The following is a 10,075-nucleotide window of genomic DNA, read 5'->3' as shown; positions in this document are numbered from 1 at the left end:
TAGATTGTCACACCAGTTCAACAACTTCGGCTGTGATTGTTTAAAAGAAAGCAGAAGACAATATCAACATATAACTCAGCAAAAACAGAGCAGCACATACAGAACAAGAAAACACAGCAGAAAACAAAAGAAAATATTTCATCATTCATCTGCTTATTCAAGATCAAATATTCTAGTTTGTTAATGTTAAATCCAAACCACTAGAATTACTTATCTTGTTCTTGTATATCAATCTAGCGGATTAAAATCCCTAGAACTTAATCTCAAATCGCTTTTAGCATTTGATCTTTTAATTACAAAAATAGAAAAAGTTCATGTCGAATTTATTCTAAATTTGTAATAATTGATTTGAGATTAAACCCTTGTAATCGATACCGTAGTTGTAACACCTTTCAAGTTTAATAAAAGTTTTATTTAACTTGAATTTTGTTTCACAATTTTATTCCGCATTTTATTCGACGAAACGGTATTGTTTACATTCAACCCCCCCTTCTACAAACAAATTGGGACCTAACAATACTTGTTCTAGAAATTAGTATCATTCATTTAAAAGGCCAAGTGGACCCGCTATTATGTAGAAGATTTGAATGTTCCTAGCAGGAGAATGTAAATATTATTTGATAAGTTTAACGACATAACCAATGTACGGAGAAACTATTCATCCAATATCTGAAACTATTAGAGTTCGAAGAATACATCGATCTACAAGAAGCCGAGTATGAGCAAAGAATATTGAGAAAATCTCCAGACTTTTCTAAAGAAAGAATGTTATTAACAAAGGAGTCGATATGTTGAATGATCGTTAGCATAAGCAAAATTTGAAGAAATTGATTATAAATCTCGTAAGAATGCAAACAGAGTCAATTATAAAAATATTGAACATGGAAGCGCGACGCTAAAGATACAAAACCTAATAAATGAGAAATTTATTCTAATAATCGATTTGAGAAGGAATTTCAGAAAACTTTCTGATGTTAGTATATGACTTGGAATGGGATCCATTGATCGGACAAGCGTTGAAGCTGTAAACAGATAAAATATGGATGACGACCAATGATATCATTCTTTTATATAATCCTATATATATTCTTATGAATCTCGAGTAAAGTATGAACTTCTTTCATGATAAGCTCTATAAGGTGATAAGAAAATTGTCGAATCACTTTCAAATCATTCCTCCTTCAAAATATTACTTTCTGATTGAGACAAGTAGTGTTATGGTGTGATGCTTTGTCGAAATGACAAAGAGTCTGGTGGGTTAAGAAAGTGGCAATAGATTGGTATATTTGAGGATTGATTATTGGTTGTTTGATTGATGGTTGGTGTCGGCTTGAGCCCGACTGATAGTCAATAATATAAAGGAGATGCTGCCCAAATTTTCAGAAAATACCCTACTTTTAAAGATAGAAAGTATATTTCTGTGTGTTATTGATATTCATATTGATACTCCAAACAATTGTGATCTCGGCTCTTGAAAAAGGTTGTTAAAGCCAATCTGACTATATATAATTGGTATTTGGTTTCATTTAGCTAGTGATCACTTGGTATAATTGATCAATTGAGTGAGTTAATTGGTTAATTTTACCAATTATTGGTCAGTTAGATGCAAATCGACTCCAATTAGATCAAGTCAAATTCTGATGTGACTTTCAAATCTGAAATCAAAGCAATGAGAAATTTGGAGGAAGTAAGGACAGCAGTAGAATTCAGGAATTGCTGCAAGTGTGTGAGGCTTTACTTAGATGAATATGCCCTTTATAATGGACAAGAGAAATAAAAAGTTATTGGTATGGACAAGTGAGAAAAATGTTTTAAAGAACTAAAGATTGAAGATAGAGCAAAGAGAAGAAAGGAAGGAAAGGAAGAAGGGAGGTGGAATAAAGAAGAGATTAATAATCACACCAATATCGGTTTTATTACACAATCAAAGAGATTTTATCATCTGCAATAAAGTTTATTAAAAGTCATCTTGTTTCTAAATTGTTTTGATAAACATAACATAAATAATTTACCAAGTATTTCTGTTTTGGATGAATTGTGAGACACGGTTTTAATTCGGTTCCAAATTGATATTGATACTTAGGTTGTTGTTAAATATCGAAAATGGTATTAATATAGATGACTGATGTTTACTTCAGAATGGGATATTGTGAGCATCAAAGTTCGTATTGATATCTAATTTGATATAACATCAAAATGAGTATTAATGTCAAGAGTTTGGTTTTGAATAAGCTATGAGAATGAAGAACGGAAATATGAGAGGAAGTGAAATCGAAAGGGTGATAAAGAAACTTTATAAGATGTCAGGAATATAAGTAAGATATGGGTAATATGAAAGACAGAAGTAAAGTGAAAAATTTAGGAAACATTTGTAAATTGAGATAGGGAATGCATCCCAGGAGTACGATCAAGTACCAAGGGCTAAAAGAAAATATCTAGTGACCAGACGTGAAGAGAAAATGGGAAAGAAAAAAAAACATAAATAAATGTTATACCTACCCTATGTTATAAATCGCTCAAAAATCGGTCAAAAATATTTGTCCTATTTGACCGATTTCCGATAAATCGCCGATAAATCATCCGATTTTTTAAAAATCGTCCGATAAATCGCAAATCGGTACCTCAACCGAATAATTCCAATTTCCGAAATCTATAACACTGTACCTACCCAAGAATTAAGGCGGGCTATCAAAGGCTAGATGGATACTTTTATCCAGGAGACGTCATAGTGAAATCACCTGAGAACTAAAGGTGAGGAAAACGTTATTTACATCATTAATCGATAGGTTATCCAAAGCTAATCATTCTCTTTTATTAATAAACAGTTCATCCAATAAGTGGGTTAGTTATTGCTTGATGAAATGGTGGTACGTCACCAGATCTAGAAGTTTATTGTAAATGATCAATATTGTTTGATGTGAGATTAGACAGGAGTATTCAGAATATGATGAATTATGTCGAACCAAAATAATATATATCACTCCTCGATGAACGGGCATTAAGTAAGGCGGAACTAAAAGAAGGGAATTTGGCTACGATAACTCAAGGGATTCAAGCTACTCCGAGAATGATACAAGACATAGATGTCAAAGAGGACTTTCTGATAATATGGCATAAAGAAAGAATAAGTGTTATATGTGACTAAACGTCAAGGAGAGCATTGCAGCCAGTTTCATAAGAGAACTTCCTAAAACCAAAGTAAATGATAATATAAGTTAGAATAAGCGGGTGATGCCTCCAAATTAGTAAATTGTCTTCTAAGTAGTAAGAGATGTTCACTCGGCAAATATACTCGACTGTGATTCAAGGAAATTAAGATATGGTGATAAGTTTGTGCGGCAATCATATCCAGTCAAGCTTTCTCGTTGATTCCTATTTCAAAAGTAATTTCGAGAACGTTAGAAATCGAATACGCCATGGTTTCAGTATATCATTTACAAATGGACATGAAGATTAAAGGAACGATTAAAGAGCCTCGAATGCGATTGGAAGCGATTACAACTAGGTTAATTGAACAAAGGAACATGTGAGAATGAGGTTCAACAACCAGTAACTATTGCAAACACTCGTGAGCACGAATTACTAGAATCAGTAAGAAACGATAATTAGTATGCATTATGCTGGTCCTTTTGAGATCGTAAAATAGTCAGGATAAGTGTAAGTAAGTTGGCTTCACCGCCATACGTTTAGCAGATTCATAAGGTATTTATATGTGTATACTCAGGAAGAGTAATTTAGCTCCATTATATATAAAATGGAGACTTGAGTTGAGTTATATAAGCAACAGATAGAATATGATGTCAGTAAGAGGCTGTTAAATAATGAGTGATGTTGTGAGTAAAAGCTTATGAAAAGTTTTAAGATTGAGGGATCAACCCGAGAAAATGAAAGTGAGATACTTGAATGTATCATTATCTGATCCTTAATGTGATTCTGAGGACATAATCCTTTTAAGGGAGGAAGGATGTAATATCCGGGACATAGCGTGTAATTATTTTTATCGATAAATGATTATTATGTGATTTTTGGTGAATTATTTGATAATTGGTGTTGTTATGTGGATGTTGATATGTGGTAAAGTATAAGTATGTTAATTTTATTATGACCAAAATAAAATATAGATAATTAAGGTATTTTTCTGGTAATTTTTGGACTGTTATATGATTTTATATTGATGTATGAATTTATTAATTATTTTCTAAATAATTACAAAATTATTTTATAAAGCCGGGAATCGTCCAACTTCAACCGTTTTTGCATTTTTACAACCCGAAACTCTTCCGAAAACTCCTTTCTAACCTAATCTGGTAATTCCAGACATTTTCCGTGTTTTGACTTTTTCAATCCGGATTACAGTTTGACCCGTGCGCGTCCCGGCGCAAGATTTTCGATACGATTATCATTTCGGTGAATCAAGAAAACCCGTATTCTCGAAAGACGAGATAATATTACATTATTTTCGTATAAAGTGTTTTATAAGAAGCCCGATTTGGATAATTATCCAATACGGGTACCAAATTGGATTATTTTTGCAGCTACTTAGCGGCTAAATAACCAATTTATCTATCCAAAACGATCCAACAGAACCAATATTCCATAAATATATATAGTCCTTTTATTATTTAATTTTATTCGTATAATGATAATCAGTCAGTAAAATCCCGTAAAATACAGAGAAAATGTCAAATTCATGTCGCGTTCTTGATAATCAAACCTGAAAACGAAGGCGTTACCGAACTCGGAATCAAGCGTGCTATATACCGAATCGAAGCTTTCCAAAAGTACTTTCATAATCAATCATCTGTTTTGTGCAAGAATCAAGGTATTCTTGTTATTTAATTAATTTATTTTGAATTATTTATAGATTAAATTATGAAAATTTGTTCTTAATGTTGTTGATATGATTTGATGATTTCATCGTGCAGATAATATTTTTCTGGTCAATTTGGTATATTATATGTCAAAAACCAAGTTCAATAACATATAGAAAAGTGTGTTTGATTCACAAATTCATAAACCAGGGTTTATGTTCTTGAACAAATTCAATTGAAAATTGGGAACTTTTATTCGGTTGATTTTTGGTATATTTGGATAATACCAGCTTGTAGATCGCTTAACAACAATTCGATTGGTGTGTACAAGTTGATCAGAGGACGCGTGGAAACTTCTCACCGGAAAAACAACCCGTGGCGGCGTCGGAAAACTTCGACGAGGTTTTCCGGCCAAACCACTGGTTGATTGATCTGTTTGAGGGCAGCAACAGATTCCTGGAATTTAGTAGTGCAATTCTGCTACGTTTTGTGCTGTTCTGGGCAAGAAAAAGCCGACCGGCGACGGCCAGCGACGGCGCGGCAGAACTTTGGCCGGTCAACTCGCCGGGGAAGACGACAGGGGTGTCAAAGTGCTGTTTGACCCCTGAAGTTTCCCCTGGCTTGCAAAACTAGTACTTTAGTTTTAAAAATTTACAAATTTCGGATTTCTGTTTATAAATTTATAAAAAACTATTTTCTGTTTATATTTTATTTTCAGAAAATTGTTTTAATTATTTAAAAATCCCAAAAACAAAATTCACTATTTAAATTGTGAGAATTATTTTTTAATTTAAAACTAAATCTTAATTATTTAATTAATTAATTTTAGTTGATAATTAATTATTTAATTAGTCAATTAATTTAAATATTAATTGATTAATAATTTAATTAATTAATAATTAATTGTAATTGATTTAATAATTAGATTTAATTATTTTTGTTTGATTTAAAAATTCTGAAAAATAGTTTCGAGCTTTTAAATATTATTTTAAATTATTTTCAAGGCTCATAATTATTATAGAATTATTTTAAAGTCAGATTCGGGTGTTCGAACCCTATTATTTAATTATAAATTAATTCGGAGTCCTGTTTTAATTCCGAAAAATGTTCAAAAGTTCGTAATAAATACCTGAAAAACCATTTTGACCTCGAATCTTCTTCAAAAAATTATTTTGATCGAATATATTGCGTGCTATGTGCTACGTGCTATCTGATTGATGTGTTATATGCCTTTGTGGTTATTGTTTGACTATTTTAGTCATAACTTTCAATCCGTAAATCGGATTTGGATGAAACGAAGGGTAGTTAAAAGCTTATGACATTTATATATCGATTAGAATGATATGAGATTGAGTATTGATAAATACTTATAATGCCTAGCAGAGTAAGCAAGGCATAGAAAAAGAAAGTCAGTGATCCATAAATTGAATCGAAGCGTACAAAGAGAAGAAAAGTGATTCATGAATTGAAGCAACGCATAGAAAAAGAAGAAAATGATTGAAAAGTAAAATTGTTAGATGAGTGCAAGTAAAGTTGGAAATCATTTGTGACAAGGCAAGTACTTCTGAACCTTCTTCAAGATATATTGCAAATATTTTCAAACTTTCTCATAACATGTTGCTAGTATTCAAAATAAATCTTGTTTTATATTGCAAGCGCTTTAAACTATTCAACCTTGAACCCTGATTCTTCTTGATCTTGAGCCATAAGCCTTATTCTTCATAAACCATTGATTGTTGAATTCTCAGATACGAGCCAGACATATACGATACTACTCCACAAATACATATCTACCACATACTGATTTCTAATATTGAATTGCTCGACAAACCAACCCTTATTCCTTGTTTAACAGAAGACCAATCCTTGTAACCCTTGAACCCTTGGTCTTCTACTTTCTGATTCTTTCCTTGATTGAAAGCCAATCTTTTTGAATTCCTTGTTATACCTCCATGGTATTTTGAATCACCCTATGCTTCAAGATAAATGTTATTTATGATTCAGCTTATTGAATTACATTGGTTATCATATTGAATTATTTTAGAATTAGATGGTTTTATAAATATGGACCAGATTCGTGGTCAGACCAGATTCGTGGTCATAATAGGCCAATGCATGCCTTGGATCTAGTATATAGAGCAAAGCTGGGAGCCTTGCTCGGGGTTAGTGCTTGACTGATCAGCAGCCTAACCTTGGTTTTTAAAATGAAAAGTGAATATCCAATCCTAATCATTGCTTATTCAGAAACTTGATTCTTCTGAATCATTTCAACTGATTATTGTTTAACCTCAGTTATTACTTTTATGACTTGCTGAGCTAGTTAGCTCACTCATGCAAACCTTTTTATATTTTCAACAATTGAAAAGGAAAATGGTTGGTAACGAGGATTCCCAGTCCAATGTGTGAGTGAGGATTCCAGGTTAAATTGGATCGAGCTAGCTGGAGTTTTATATTGTAGATGAGTTTTGCAAGATTGTAAGAACGATATCATTAGCAATTGTACGTTGAATTAGTTGGGATTTGGTACGATGTAATAAAAGATAAGATTGTGGCTTGTTTTCATACTTGAACCTGTTGCGATCCATGGTTGTAAAAAGAAAGGTCAATACATATATATTTTAGATACATGTTTATATGTTGTGTTTGTGGTTGTGAGCCTCAAACTTCTGACCCGGGTTTGGAGGGCGTTACAGGTTTGGTATCAGAGCCACATGTTATAAGTCACTAAAACAAGCTTAGAATGTCGGGAATGGATAAAGGGTTATGATTAGGATTAAGAAATACAAAAATAGGACGTCAAGAGGTTGAGTGCGACTGTATAATAGGTTTTGGTATGATTCGTGATGAGATTCGAGATTCTTATCTGTCGACGCGATTTTCAGATAGTGGCGATGGCAAATTCTTTTATTCCGGTATCATCTGATCAATCGGAGCATTCAGTCGGAGGAACATCATCTAATTCATGCCCTGCACTTCCACCGGTGTTAGCCATGTCACATCCTGTTGCGACAGTAGTACCTTTTCATGTTACTATTTCATCCTTTGATGGGAGACTACCTATTCGAGATCCCCCACATGTTGATTCTGGTTCTACCGAAAACTCAACTATGGGTGCATCTTTTCTGCCTACTCTACATCCTGTTCTATGACATCCGTTTAAAACTCATCTTATGAAGTAACAACACCTATGAGGATGGATTCGAGAGCTATAACATAGGGTTAGTACACGAGGTATTAAGAAATGTGAGAAAGAACCTAGAGTGAGGATACGTGTATTCCGAAAGATAGCCGCTACCAGGTTATATGGAACTACTAGTAAGTATGCCACCCATGATTATCTTGTCAAGTGAGCCTGATGGATTTTAAGGGTGTTTGAGAATATTGGAAATCGAGCATTTCTTGGAAGTAGATGATGATGATGTGACCAAACATGATGCTTATAGTAGTAATGTGATGTGATATTAGCCGATCTTTTTTTATAAAATAGATTTGATAGACCTATTATACTTAGTAATCGTAAGAGATGATGATAGGAGTGTTACCAATATGGAACGTTAGAAGTGAAGTTACGAATAAGATAATATGCAAAGGTAACTGGAGTTTTTTTCAACCAATGAAGGCAAATGGACCCAATAAAGGGTATAAGATATATGGAAATGAATGGGCTCTTATCTGATTGCTTCCCTGATTTGATACCTTGAAATTATTAAAAAGGGCAACAACCAACTCATATAGTAATGACGACTAGGTGTATTATTTTCAAAATTTTAAACAGGTTTTAAAAGAGATTTTTTTCACAAATTTTTTCTAAAATTCCTTGGAAAAAAACAAGTTTTAAACTTGGTTGTCCAATTACTACTTGAGTTTCTCGATTGTTATAAGATTTGGATTACCTAGAAGAATAATTGTTCTAGAAACTAGTATGGTTCGTTTAGAAGGCCTAGTGGACCCGCTATTATGGAGAAGATTTGAATGTTCCTAGCAGAAGAATGCAAATATTATTTGATAAGTTTAACGACAGAATCAATGTACAGAGAAACTATTCATCCAATTTCTGAAACTATTAGAGTTCGAAGAATACGTCGATCTACAAGAAGCCAAGTATGAGCAAAGAAGATTGAGAAAATCTCCAGACTTTTCTAAAGGAAGAATGTTATTAGCAAAAGAGTCGATATGCTGAATGATCGTTAGCGTAAGCAAAATTTGAAGAAATTGATTGTAAATCTCGTAAGAATGCAAACAGGGTCGAATCATAAAAATATTGAACATGGAAGCGCGACACTAAGGATACAAGACCTAATAAATGGAAAATTTATTCTAATAATCGATTTGAGAATGCATTTCAGAAAAATTTTCTGAAGTTAGTACATGACTTGGAATGGGATCCATTGATCGGACAAACGTTGAAGCTGTAAACAGATAAAATATGGATGGCGACCTATGATATCATTCTTTTATATAATCCTATATATATTCTTATAAATCTCGAGTAAAATATGAATTTCTTTCATGATCAGCTCTATAAGGTGATAAGAAATTTCTCGAATCCATTTCAAATCATTCCTCCTTTAAAATATTGTTTTCTGATTGAGACAAGCAGTGTTATGGTGTGACGCTTTGTCGAAATGACAAAGAGTCTGGTGGGCGATACCTAATCATGTACAGTATGCTATATAGTATGAAAGACTGACCATCTTGAGTACAAATATGGTTGTCTCATTCATATCCAAATCATCATTCATTCTTTCCTCTTCAATTACGATTTCTTGATTTATGGATCTTTCCGATTGTTTCCTTGTACTCTTACTCCTTACAAAAGGTTTCCAAACAGAATCACATACACTAATTTCCTTCTTGTGTAAGGTCTATTCTTTGAATATTAAAAAAAAGAAAAAGAAGGAAGTGAAATGAACCCATGTAGCAGATGAAGCTATATGATGAGTGTGGATAATTGTAAGCCAATAATTGGTGGACGTATACGTGCCGAGAAGAACCATTATGCCAATGACGTGGTTGTTACGAGGACATCAAATCCGAGGTGGGAACCCGTATACATGATACGTCTCAAGTATGCTATTTTGGCGTGAATTGGAGAAGTTAGTGAACTGTATGAGGTAAATTAACTGGAGGAATAAGAAAGTAAAGTTGCGTATATCGGATCAGGAAAATGATTGATTGGACAACGGAAGCGAATGAAGAAATTCTTAATGATAATCAGATAATTGACTAATACGTTGTGAAGATGAAGCATACCTTAATCATGT

Source organism: Apium graveolens, chromosome 10 (genome assembly GCF_009905375.1).
Source record: "Apium graveolens cultivar Ventura chromosome 10, ASM990537v1, whole genome shotgun sequence".
Classification (NCBI taxonomy): domain Eukaryota; kingdom Viridiplantae; phylum Streptophyta; class Magnoliopsida; order Apiales; family Apiaceae; genus Apium; species Apium graveolens.
The sequence above is the reverse complement of the archived record's forward strand: the minus strand, read 5'-3'. Positions refer to the sequence as shown.